The sequence below is a fragment of the Podarcis gaigeae genome (genome assembly GCF_964106915.1).
Source record: "Podarcis gaigeae genome assembly, chromosome: 8".
NCBI classification, from domain to species: Eukaryota; Metazoa; Chordata; class Lepidosauria; order Squamata; family Lacertidae; genus Podarcis; species Podarcis gaigeae.
In genome coordinates, this window is record NC_139684.1 from 4,641,290 (window position 1) to 4,654,649 (window position 13,360).

The 13,360-nt window shown below is 44.3% G+C and overlaps 1 long non-coding RNA gene across 1 annotated transcript in view; it reads left to right on the forward strand.

Moving 5' to 3' along the window:
• LOC310851240 overlaps positions 1 to 13,360 on the forward strand; it is a 984,470-nt gene that overhangs the window by 904,147 nt on the left and 66,963 nt on the right. The gene's annotated exons all lie outside the window — the stretch shown is intronic.

Here is a 13,360-nt window from a genome sequence, read left to right on the forward strand (position 1 = left end):
GGTGATACAGAGAGAAGGAAGGATTCACCCATTGGCCTGGAAGGCACAATCAGTTGTAGCTCATTCTTTTTGGATGATGATGAGGACACTTAAGTGGCCAGCTAAGGCCTTGTCTCACTAGTTCAGGAATAGAATCCTCTGTTAGATTCTAATCCTCGCTGGATGCTGAATCCCAAGAATTGGAGGGGACTCAGGGCAGCATCCAGACTGACCCACCCCGCCAAACCAGTAACATAGCTGTGGGAAATTGCAGTCAAACATAATTGTGCATAGTGCTAGTGAAGGAAGGTGAGGACAGGTGACCCCACCTAGGCCCGAAGTCACCCCCCACCAAAGCAGGCTCAAAGCTTCTCAGAGCTTTTCAAAATCATTTTTCTCAGCAGCTAAAAGGCATTAGTTAAGCATCAGAAACATTCCGCTTGCTGTAACTCAAAAGATTGCAACAAAGGTAGGGAACACAGTCCATTGTTTCTCAGGCCTTTCTGATGCCTTCTGGCCTTGCTAAAGAACCACATTACAACTTACTTTCTGCCCGGGAACCATTCCAGAACAAGAGATTGAAACATATCTGAACACTCTGAAACCCCTTCCCTGGGAAGGGTGCCAAGAGTCCCAATAGTCCCAAGACAGCTTTCTGTTCATGCTCAGAGGACTCCTGAGGGAGGAGAAAGGAGGAGGGAACTGGAAAGGGGTATATATGCTTGTGCACATGACTGTGAATTTCGTGCATGCTTTTTGTGACTTATCACACTTGCTCCTTCTACCAGTTCATGGATGGTAGAAATAAAAGCCTTTTCTCCGAAACTATTCCTTGAGTGTCTGTTGACTCCCACTTCCCTTTCCCAGGCGCAATATTTTCCCCACCCGAGGGCAAAGCCTCATAAGGCTACACTAGTTAGTGCATGAAGCGATTAAGACCAGAGAAGTCTGTTACTAGACTTGGCTAGGTCATGCTCCCTTACCTCCGTGAGAGGGAAACTGAAGCTGCTTTTTCCTCTCTCTCACTCTCTTGTAATCTACCAGGACAGACATATCTTAACTTGATCCAAGTTCATACTGCATGTTTGAAATTACATTCTGTATTTTGCACCTAATAATAATTTACCTGTGTTCTCCTTGCTGCTGTATGGAATAAAACATGAACCAGACCTTCGGATTTAGTAAGTAAAGCATTTTAATCTTACTTAACAGAGTGTGGTCTGCTCATTGTTAGAGGGCTAGAGATGGGCTTTGCAGGGGCGTAGGAAAGGGGGGGCGGGCTGCCCCATGTGCCATCATGGAGGGTGTGTGTGACAAATTATCAAGGAACAATTACTGCCCTACTAGGGCGGTTCATAAAAAACCTTTTTTTGAACATGCCTGCTCCAAAGGTCTTATCTTACTACACTAGGGATTATATAGCTACATATGAAATTTCATGCATATCAGTTAATATCTTGACCCTCCTCCATGAAAATAGCTGTTTACTTGGCCGTTTTCTTATGTCGTGAAGGCTGAAATTTCAACAAAGCACGTGCCTTTGCTAGACTCTTTTTGGGCACCTGCTAAAAGCATTCTTCATTAGGCAAGTATACCTAGATGCTTAGGAAGTTGAAGTAATTTTAATCTTAATATTTTAGCTTTTGTATGTTTTAATGTAGGATTGTTAATTTTTCTTGATTTTACTGCTGTGGTGTTTTTGTGTTTTTTGTTTTGGTAAACCACTTTGCAGGTTTTTTAAAAAATAAATTTTATTAAATTAAAAAAAAATACATATAAATAAAATAACACAAGCCAAAACACAAGCCATCCTGTAGATTTAAGTATCTGTCCATAGTCGCCTACTTGCTATCAGAGGCTCAGAATCCACATTCCTTTGTAAGAAAATATGAAATAACGTTAACTATTTTTGCAAATAAATAAATAAATAAATAAATAATCAATGGGGGGGGGTGTGACAAGAAATTTTCCGCACCGAGTACCACCTGACCTTCCTTCGTCTCTGGGGCTTTGCCAATTCTGCATAGTCCAATGCTTTACTTATCCATTCTTATTTGGTGGTAACTACTTCTTTCCATTTTTGTGCACAGAGCATCCTAGCTGTTAGCTATATAATCCTATAAAATCCTGTATAAACAGCTTAATCATCTTTCTTGGAATTTCTGTCCCTACAATGCCTAAAAGAAAAGCTTCGGGGTGTTGTTGTTTTTTGGTGTGTAATCACTTTAAACATCTTTTTTATCTCATCATATATCATATCCCAAAATACCCTTGCTTTCTTGCAAGTCCACCATATATGAAAGAAAGATCCATCTACTTGTTTACACTTCCAGCAGTTATTGGGAACCTTCTTATACATTTTAGACAATTTGTTAGGTGTTAAACACCATCTATACATCATTTTCATACATTTCATATCTGTTTTCCACAGCCTTTACTACACATTTGTTTCTATGTTATAGCCTAGATCAGAGCTTTCCAAACTTTTAATGTTGGTGACACACTTTTCGAGACACAGTAATTCAGTTCTGCAAGCAAACCAGAGGTTAACATTTCCATCCCTGGTAGAAGCGTGGGGAGCATTTGTGCGACACACCTACACACTGCAGCCGACAAACTAATGTGTCACGACACACAATTTTGAAAGGTCTGTCCTAGATCCTTAGCCCGTTGTATCATTACTGATTTAACCATTTCATCTTTTGTCTCCCATTCTAAGAACAATTTATACATTTTTGAAATGAATTCCTTCAAGCAGAATCTTCCTTCAAGCAGAATCTTTTAAAAGTCAGAACTTCAATCCATGAAACCTTTGAATAAATCATTTTAAAAGTAGTCATTAATCTGATAATATTGCAACCAATTTAAAAAACATCATTCTCAGATTTCTTCCTTTTTTTCAATTTGCAAACATTCCCAGAGAAAGCCAGAGTTCTGTTTTCTGTGGATGAGGTTGATGGACCATCTCTGTCTGTCTGTCTGTCTGTCTGTCTGTCTGTCTCTGTTTGTGTCTCTCTCATACATACACACAGACAGACACAAGCCACAGTGTTCTGGATGAGTGGAAGAGTGATATTTGTTATGTACTGAAGTTCTCACCATGGGCCAGCAGGGGGATACTGTAGATAGTTTTCACACAGGTCCACATATGCAAATAAGGGATTGAAAGTGACGTTCAGTGATTGGATAATTACAGAAAGTTGTTACAGTTGTGTGGTACTGGAGCTCTATATAAGCAGGCTGGCTGAACCCTTCAGTTCAGTTCTGTTCTGGCCTGTGAATAAACAAGAGCTGATTGGAGAATCGCTGTGTCGTCTGATATGTTCACCCACAACTTAACAATATTGGTCTGAACAAAAAGTCCGAAGTTAGAAATGCACACATCTTAAAGAAGAGTGGGGATGGGGTAGACCTGTCCTTCCCTTCGAATATCAAAGCGTTATAGCTTTAACCATCTTGAATATCCTTAGAAGCTAGTTGCATTGTCCCTGCGCCAGGTTTCAAAGGACTGGCACGTAATTCAATAGTACATTGACATCTGGAAACCTCAAGGAAGTGTCCAAAACCATATTTATGCAGCTGATGACCTCTGACCAAAAGACTGTGACTCTAGGACAGGGCCAGATCATGTGACAGAGCAAAGCATTTGAGACATGTTCCATCCGTGCGAGTTAAAGTTTCTCCCAAAGTGTGGCATGAAGCTCAATAAACTGTGAAAATATTTTTGCACTGTATCAAACACAATCAAGTATCTGTGGGAATCAGCCTGACAGAAGTCTCTCCGCCCCCCCGCCCCCCGCTGAATGTGAACTGGAGACTCAAATGCACCCTTCCACCTTTCCCTAAGTCCCTCCAGGAAAGAATGCCCAATTTAAAATAAGACGTCTCCTAATTTTCATTGCTGATGTTTGCTGTTCAATGTCTATGCCTGAAGAAATGCTGTGTGCCATTTCCGTTTTTGTAAAACAATTTTTATTAAATATTTTCTTTGTTTACAAAAGTATGTGCATTGTTTCTTTTCTCAGGTAAAGTCTTTCCATATATCAGTTGTATACAGAATAAAGTTGGGGAAGAAGAAAAAGCTGGGAGGAGGAAGTGTTAAATTTATATTTTTATACTTAGTGTGTACAGTATGTGGGGTTTTTATGTCAGCGTTAATTGGTTAGGTTGTCTTTCTGTTTGTTTTGAGGGAGCTTGTGGTGGGGCAGGGCATGGTTGTGTTTAAATGGCAAAAGGGAGATTTGTTTGCGTGTGTGAGGGGCACTGTGGTCTAAACCACTGAGCCTCTTGGGCTTGCCGATCGGAAGGACGCCGGTTCGAATCCCCACAATGGGGTGAGCTCCTGTTGCTCTGTCCCAGCTCCTGCCTACCTAGCAGTTCAAAAAAGCCAATGCAGGACTTCCGGGTTGGCGCCATCGCCGAATGGCAGACTCCCTCCGAGCTCCGGAGGGAGCCTGCTCGGCAGGGGCTGGGTTCTACCGCGCCGGCGACGCGGGGACCCTCAAAAACCATGGGCGCTGAAACCCATGGGCATGGTGACTTGGCGGGCACCGTTTGCCTTTTTAAAGGCTACGGAGCGGGTGACAGGGGGGGGGGGTGCTGTGAGTCCTCCGCTTCCCCTGCCGAGCGAAGCCACATGCCATTTGGCGGAGAGCGCTGACTTCTTCCATTGAAAATTTGGACTTAAAAGAATAACCCGTGAGTAATTGGAACTTGGACTAAAAAGGGGGGGATTTTTTTTTTAAATTCGGAGCGAGCGGGGGAGGTGCAAAAAGGAAGTCAGCCTCCCCCTGTTGTAGAGGAGCTAAAGCAAAGGATTTGACAACTAAGATCGAGTGCAACCTTTTTTTTGATAAAGTTATTAATTTCGCGATGGGAAATTATAAGCTGGGCTGGAGGAGAAAAGTGGAATGTGAATTAAAATGCAACCCCCCCCCCCCCGGAAACCCCGGGAGCGATCCGTGAGAGCGCCGGGAGAGGAGAAATAGAGGTTTTGACAGCTGTCAAAGGAGCTGTCAAAGCGGAAGAACAAAAAGAGAACTTTGTTACGAGGACTTTGCTGGTTACATTTGTTACAAATTGGATATAAACTGTTTAAAACAAGGAATAATAAGTTACTTTGACTGTTGGGTGTGATCGGGAAGGAAACTGAGTTACTATAATCCCTCTAGAGGAGCTGTGGGACACTACAAGTATTGCTGGCATGGAATTTGAATAGGACTTTTTATCTCCTGGGAAACTGCAGAAATGGAACACTATTTTGTCTACAGAGGTCTATACACTAAAGGAGACAATAGATTTATCTATTGAAGAATGGAAGGGACTTGACGTAATGTTTTGTTCCTGAATAACAAAGCCTCTGCAGAGGAATTAGAAGCTTTTTGGAATTAGAACATTTGTGCAGGAGAGCAGGGGGAAAAAAAGAGGAGGAGAGAGAACAACAAGAACAACAAGAATAACAAGAACTGGACAAAGTTGGAAGATAGACTCCTTCCAAGATTGGACATTTGAAACCAAAGATGACCAAAAGACGGCAAAGACTATTAAAAAGACGGCAAAGCGGACTGGTGACGGACTATGAAAGATGTCCTGGAAAGATGCCAATGAAAATAAGGCTTTAAATTTGGATGTTTTCTTTTTTTGTTATATTTGAAAATCTTTAATAAATATTATTAAAAAACAAAAACAAAAAGCCAATGCAATTCTGGGCTGCATCAATAGGAGTATAGCATCTAGATCAAGGGAAGTAATAGTGCCACTGTATTCTGCTCTGGTCAGACCTCACCTGGAGTACTGTGTCCAGTTCTGGGCACCACAGTTCAAGAAGGACACTGACAAACTGGAACGTGTCCAGAGGAGGGCAACCAAAATGGTCAAAGGCCTGGAAACGATGCCTTATGAGGAACGGCTAAGGGAGCTGGGCATGTTTAGCCTGGAGAAGAGGAGGTTAAGGGGTGATATGATAGCCATGTTCAGATATATAAAAGGATGTCACATAGAGGAGGGAGAAAGGTTGTTTTCTACTGCTCCAGAGAAGTGGACACGGAGCAATGGATGCAAACTACAAGAAAAAAGATTCCACCTAAACATTAGGAAGAACTTCCTGACAGTAAGAGCTGTTCAACAGTGGAATTTGCTGCCAAGGAGTGTGGTGGAGTCTCCTTCTTTGGAGGTCTTTAAGCAGAGGCTTGACAACCATATGTCAGGAATGCTCTGATGGTGTTTCCTGCTTGGCAGGGGGTTGGACTCGATGGCCCTTGTGGTCTCTTCCAACTCTATGATTCTATGAAAAGCACACCAGTGCAAGTAGATAAAGAGGTACCGCTGTGGCGTGAAGATAAACGGCGTTTCTGTGCGCTCTGGCTTCCACCACGGTGTTCTATTGCGCCAGAAGCGGTTTACTCATGCTGGCCACATGACCTGGAAAGCTGTCCATGGACAAACACTGGCTCCCTCGGCCTGAAAGCGAGATGAGCGCCCCAACCCCATATTCGCCTTTGACTGGACTTAATGGTCCAGGGGTCCTTTACCTTTTTTTGAAAAAACCTTTGTTGGGTAAAGTTAGCCAGATTGTTTTGTATGCTGTCTGTTGTGTGCCTTTTGAACACCAGCTGCTCAAGCAGATCTCAGCTTGCCTAATTTTACATCTGTACTCAGAAATCCCTCACAAATCCAGTGAGAGCTGCCCTACTCTGACCTTTGCATCTGTAACAAGCCTGGGCACTGGGCCCCCCAATATGCGTGCCTGGCTTTGGCTGAGTTCCCAGTGGGTTGCTGTGGGAAACTGCCTCCACGGTTTTAGGAAGAGAAGTAAATGTCTTCTTCCCTGTTCACGTTCCCTTGATGGCACTTTCCATTTCGGCTCCAGAAGTGGAAAGTTTTGCTAAAGAGGGTAATTGCATAGTAAACAACTTCTGCTGTGCAGTACCTTGGTCTCAGTGAAACTGATCCTTGGTGCTGTTTCATTCGGCGGGGGCAGGGGGGAAGGTGTGATGTATGTGTTTGAATGTGGAAGCCTGGCGGACCAATCTTCTGCTTCAAGACCATAGACAAGCAGGGACAGGTGCAAGACTGGAACCGAAACTCTCAGGATCTTCTCACGCATGCAAAGTAAATGCAACAAAGTCTTGAGTCACCTTAAAGACGAACAGGTTTATCACGGCATTAACTTTCTGCAGTATGCTTCATCTGATGCATGAATGAGGATAAATCTTTTAGGGGCTGTCCCTACCTTGGCTTGATGTGGATTGTGAATCCCTTGGTGCCTCGTTTAATCCCCCCTCATCCATGCTGTGTTCTCCACCAACCACCATCTCCCACACTTTCTCTTTCCTAAATCTGGGTATTCCCTACATCTTGAAAATCTGAATTAGAGAGATACACCAAATGCATTGGGAATCTCCAGATTTTGGGAAAAAGAAATGTGGGATAGCAGTAGTTGGAGGTGCTGGGAAATAAATAACTAGGCAATACCAGTTAAACCTGAAGTCCCACATGTGTGGGACACTGCAAAAAGAAAGAAAGAAAGAAAGAAAGAAAGAAAGAGAGAGAGAGAGAGAGAGAGAGAGAGAGAGAGAGAAAAGGCGACTGGCCGAATTAAAAAATCTTCACTCACTCTCTGGTCAAAAGAACCTTCAGCAAAGTTTAAAACAGAAATAACAGAATCATAGAATTATACATTTGGAAGGGACCACAAGGGACATCTAGTCCAAACCCCTGCAATGCAAGAATATGTGCAGCGTTTGCAAAGCACAGGAAATAGAGGTTGTTAGACTTTTAAATGTTCCATTATTAAGTGCTCACAATTGTGCTCCGCCATGTCTATCTCTCTCACAGTGAATAGGCTACAACCCTCAAGTAAGTTTAAATGCCTTACTTACAGTAATTAGAGGTCTCACTCATGCATCGTTCAGTGCTGCAGCAGAAACAACACAGGTAAGGTATTCCTAGTTACAAAATACAAAAGTTAGTCTCAAATACATGGTATGAGTCTGGAGCCCCAGCTTCAAATGTCTGTTCTGTTAGATGATTCAAAGAGAAGAGAGGGAGAAAAAAGAATGGGAAACGGGCCTTACTTATTTCCTCCCTCCCTGAAGGTGAGGGTGTGTGACCGAGCCATGCTTTCTCTAGCAATTTACAGCTCTGTACTCCTTCATTTCCTAACGAGCATAGACATGCATTGTTGAGTTCGACTGCAAAATCTCTTGCAAGAGAATGCCACATGGACAAGAGGGAATTAAAGGAAGCATAGGGGTTCACAATCCATATTAAGATAAGGTATGGACAGGCCCTTCGTCTTCAAAGTGTTGCAAAGTTCCTGGTTGTTTTTGGTGCGAAACACAAAGGCTTTTTCCACACCAGAACAAACTGTGCCTATCCCAGTGTTGGCTAGGACATTTCCCATTTTCTCCAACAGGGAGAGGAGTGGGGAAGGCCATGATGTCGAGGAGAACATCATATGGACAACAGAGAATTAATGGAAACACAGGAAGCTTATTATCTAGATTAAATAACAGATGAGCCCTTTAAATGCAGGGTTTTTCTGATTCAGACTTTCCAAGAATCCATGCCTCCAGAAGCCCCATCGTTTTCCCAGGGAAAGGTCCGGGAAAACACTGGGATGCACCTAGGGTGACAAAATGTACATTAAAGGGAAGGCAGGCCAGGAGGAATCCACTTTTAGCTCCAGGGCTGGCAAGACCTAAGACAAAAGGGAAAAACAATGGAAACTGAATTGACCAATTGACAGTGTGTGTGAAATTTTCCAGCTACCAAGGAAGTTGTGTGTGTTCACCAAAAAATGGAGACAGACCCAAGCAACAGCCTGATTTCGTATTTCAAAGGTCAACAATTCAGGTTTCTTAGCAGCGCCAGATGCAATCTGAAACCTGCATAGCATCTAGCAGAGCCTAATCAAAATAAATCTGCTCCTTTCTCCTGCATTCCATCTTAAGACTGCAACTCCATCCATGGTTTCACCATCAGTCAACTTCTGCCCTCTCTGCTTTGTTTAACATCCAGCCTGATGAAGTGTCCTAGGGAACTTGAGAGCTTGGCTTGCTACTCTGAGGCCTTTTGGCTGGTCTAATGAAAATACTGTGCCCCCAACATCCTGCGCCACTATATAACTGCCTGCACTGTGGGAGGCTCTGCATGGGGGGGGGGGTTGAAAGTGAGACTGGGGGTGTGATAGAAGGCTGGCAGGGGAAACAACCCTGGAAGCCTTATCCACAAGGACTGTGGCAGTGATACCTTCTTCATCTTCTTCTTCTTCGGCGATCACTCGTAGCCGAGTAAGATTGTCTTCCATAAACACAGTTTTAACAATGAGTTTGTAAGCAACTGCAGAGGACAGTTCTGGATTCACACGTCCTTCCACAGTGGGGACATTGGTTTCCGGGCAGAAGTTGATCACAGTGCCTTCCTCTTAGCACATTTCTCCCTTGCGTTCTGAGTTTGAGTGTCTTCAAAGTCCATGACACCTTTGCTAAAGGCTGTTCTCCAATTGGAGCGCTCACAGGCAAGTGTTTCCCAATTGTTGGTGTTTATTCTACTTTTTTTTTTTTAAGATTTGCCTTGAGACAGTCTTTAAACCCCTTTTGTTGACCACCAGCATTACGCTTTCCATTTTTAAATGTTTCTTTGCTTTTCAGTCCATGACAAGGTACTGCAGTGGCTTCTATTGTTGATTTGAATCAGCAATAAAATTTCATTGAAACTAGCTTATATTTAAAGCACATTCCCCACCCAAAAAAGAATCCCAAGGACTGTAGTTTGACCCTCACAGAGCTACAGGTCCCAGCATGCTTAACAAACTGGGATTCTTTTTTTATGGTGGTGGAGGGAAATGTGCTTTAAATGTATGGTGTATATGCAGCTCAAAGCATGTCAGGCAAGCTTCTTTTGGGAGAGGATACTTTCCCCCCACAGAGAGAAAACTCTCTCCATAGCCGTCAACCTAATTTCCACTGGCTGTGCCACTTGGGAGTACAATGTCGTAAGTCAAGATGACCTCCAAGCTTCCTCGGGAAAGGGTGTGCTTTAACTTGCCTCGCTGGCCTCAGGCCATTTAGGGAAGTCGGGGGGGGGGGGGAGAGGGAGACAAACGATGCTGAATACCACAACTGAAACAGACCACAGATTAGCTTGCTCCCATGCAGAATCAGTCCCTTGCAGGTGACCAGAGAAGGTCCTCTGGGTGTCTACCATCTCAGGAGACTGGGCAACTTTAAAGAGTAAACAATGGAAGAACAAAGGCAAGATAAGGCTGCATTCTATGTAAAATCAAAGAAATCCCTAAAAGCAGGATCACCTGCTTGCTGTCATATAACCACAGGATTCCCTCCCTCTCTTTTTTTCCCTTTCTTTTCCTTCTCCTCCTGCGATGAGGCTACATTTTAATATTTTAATGTTCCATTATTTTAATGTTGTATTTTATTTTTGTTTTTAAGTTGTAATCATTCATCTTGTTTTATTATTGCTTGTAAGCCGCTCTGAGCCCGGCCTTGGCTGGGGAGGGCGGGGTATAAATAAAAAATTATTATTATTATTATTATTATTATTATTATTATTATTATTATTATTATTATTTACCCCAATCCTTTGCTCAGTACAAGATCTACAATGCAGGATACAACCACAGCATTTCTAACAGATAGCTTCTCTCACCCAGGGGTTGGCAACCTAAGGCCCATGGGCACAAGCGGCCCATGGGGGCCATTTAACCGGCCCACAAGCTGCCCCCGAACCGAGCTGCCCACTTGGCAAGCCCCTGCGGTGTGGGGACTCACTTCCTCAGTGCTGAAAATAACGTCTGCGCAAAAGCCAGAAATTGCATCTGCGCAGATGCCGGAAATCGCAGGCGTGAGTGCTCGTGTGCATGCGTAATCTGGCCCACAGAGGTAAACCTTGCTGACCCCTGTCAGATCGCCTCTGCTTGAGTATCTCCAGCAAAGGAAAGCTCACCACCTGCCAAGGAAATCTGTCCCATCATCCTGCTATCCAGGAGCGTCTCCAGAATACCATTGCTTGGCAATAATTGCTTGTGCTTAAACAACGTAGACAGGAGGCGAGGCAGCATTTATTAGTGTCTGTCCATGTGCGAGTGTGCGCACATGTATATGTCTGCACATTTACTCCTAGTTATCAATGACAGTGGGACTCTTATGCAAAGACCTTTTACCCAAAGGCACCCTCTAAAACAGCAACTGACTTTCTGAGTCTGGGTGCCAATCTAAGTGTTTGTTGCCTCAGTATTTGCATGGAGCCACCAAGCTGCACCACTGTTCCCTTCCATGTCCCCAGGTCTTTTCTTGGTGACAGTACTCACTTCATCTGCCTTCATCTCCCCCAGCTGCAAAAAAACATGTGTCTCCAATATTGGTCTCCACAGCAGGCGCTGCAATCCTCCAGAATTCACCCCCAAGGCGCAGTCCTCCGTTGTCTCTCAAGACAGACGGAGGCCAACAACAGCAACTCAGCTGGAGCAGAGTACTAACACCTCTTTCTTTTGCTGCTTGTAGCAGCCATTTTGTGCTGGCACCTTCTATGCTTGCATCAAGTAAGAGTACTGGTACTTCAATTTTTACCTTAAAAAGGTAATGTCTGTTTCACACACACCCCAACTCCACCAGGCTTTCCGATCTCAATGTGTCATAAAAGAGAGGGGAGACAGAGCCCCTTTTTCAAGCCAATACAAGCTACATACATTTTCAAAAATGGGGTTCTCCAATGAGTTGTATTGGCGCTGGTGATTTTTTACTGGTTCCTAAGTGACTTGAAGGGACACGGGTGGCGCTGTGGGTTAAACCACAGAGCCTAGGGCTTGCCGATCAGAAGGTCGGTGGTTCGAATCCCCGCGATAGGGTGAGCTCCCATTGCTCGGTCCCTGCTCCTGCCGACCTAGCAGTTCGAAAGCACCTCAAAGTGCAAGTAGATAAATAGGTACCACTCTGGTGGGAAGGTAAATGGTGTTTCCATGCACTGCTCTGGTTCGCCAGAAGCGGCTTAGTCGTGCTGGCCACATGACCCGGAAGCTGTACGTAGGCTCCCTCGGCCAATAAAGCGAGATGAGCGCCGCAACCCCAGAGTCATCCGCGACTGGACCTAACGGTCAGGGGTCCCTTTACCTTCTTAGTGACTTTGAGTTAGGGGTGATATGGGCATAGCCAGGATTTATGTTGGGGGGGTAGGTTTTATGTTAGTGAGGGTAGAACCAAGCAATCTGCAATGTGATTGGTCAGTTATTGGTCAGCAGCTCCCCCCCCCACTATGCCCACGAGGAATGAGCAGTGAAGTAGCCATGTTTGCTGTTGCTACCAAATTGTTTAGGATGGTCAAAGCAAAAGTTGCTCCAAAAGGATCTCTCCAGACCAGATTATTGGATATTACCATAGCAAATGTGATTCAATGTAAGCAAGCAATAAAGTGACTCTTAACTTCCCATACACACTTGATGCTATCTGAGATGGCCAGGAAAAATATACTGGTATTGTGGTTGAAGGCTGCATTAAAATGTTGACTCAGAGTGTGACAGCTGTGAAAAGTAAACTCCATGCTAGGGATCTTTACGATTAAAGTAACGCTGGCATGATCAGAATGCTTCTATACAAATCTATGATGCAACCACACTTGGAATACTGTGTCCACTTCTGGTCATTGCAGGGCTGGAAAATGGTTCAGAAAAAGGCAACCCAAATGATCAAGGGGATGGAGCAACTTCCTCATTTGAAAGGTTTGTGGCATTTGCGGCTTCAGAGAAAAGGCAAGGGAGAGGGGACATGACAGAGGTACAGTGGTACCTTGGTTTAAGAACAGCCCTGTTTTAGAACTATTCAGTTTACGAACTCTGCAAAACTGGAAGCTGTGTCCCGGTTTGCGAACTTTACCTCGGTCTATGAACGGAATCTGAACAGTGGAAGGGCAGTGGCGGCGGGAGGCCTCATTAGGGAAAGTGCGCCTTGGTTTAAGAACGGCGTTGGTTTAAGAACGGACTTCCGGAATGGATTAAGTTTGTAAACTGAGGTACCACTGTATATACAATTATGCACGGTGTACAGAAAACAGACAAATGACTTTTTCTTCCTCTCTCATAACACTGGGACCCAATGTAGTTAGTTGAATGTTGGAAAACACAGGACGGCGAGAGGAAATCCAGGTGGCCTATCCTTAAATGATGGAACAAGGAGCCGGTTGTAGCCATGGCCACTAGCTTTAAAAATCCATGGAGGAGGAGAAGGGTTACTAGCCAGTGGCTACTGGCCGGGTGGGTGATATTTTGCCCCCGGCATACCTGGGGAGCACAGGTGTTGCTGTCGCGCTCAGGTCCAGCTTCCCCGGGGCGAGGGAGGCGTCTGGAGGGCTCCCGTCTTCTCCCGGCCCT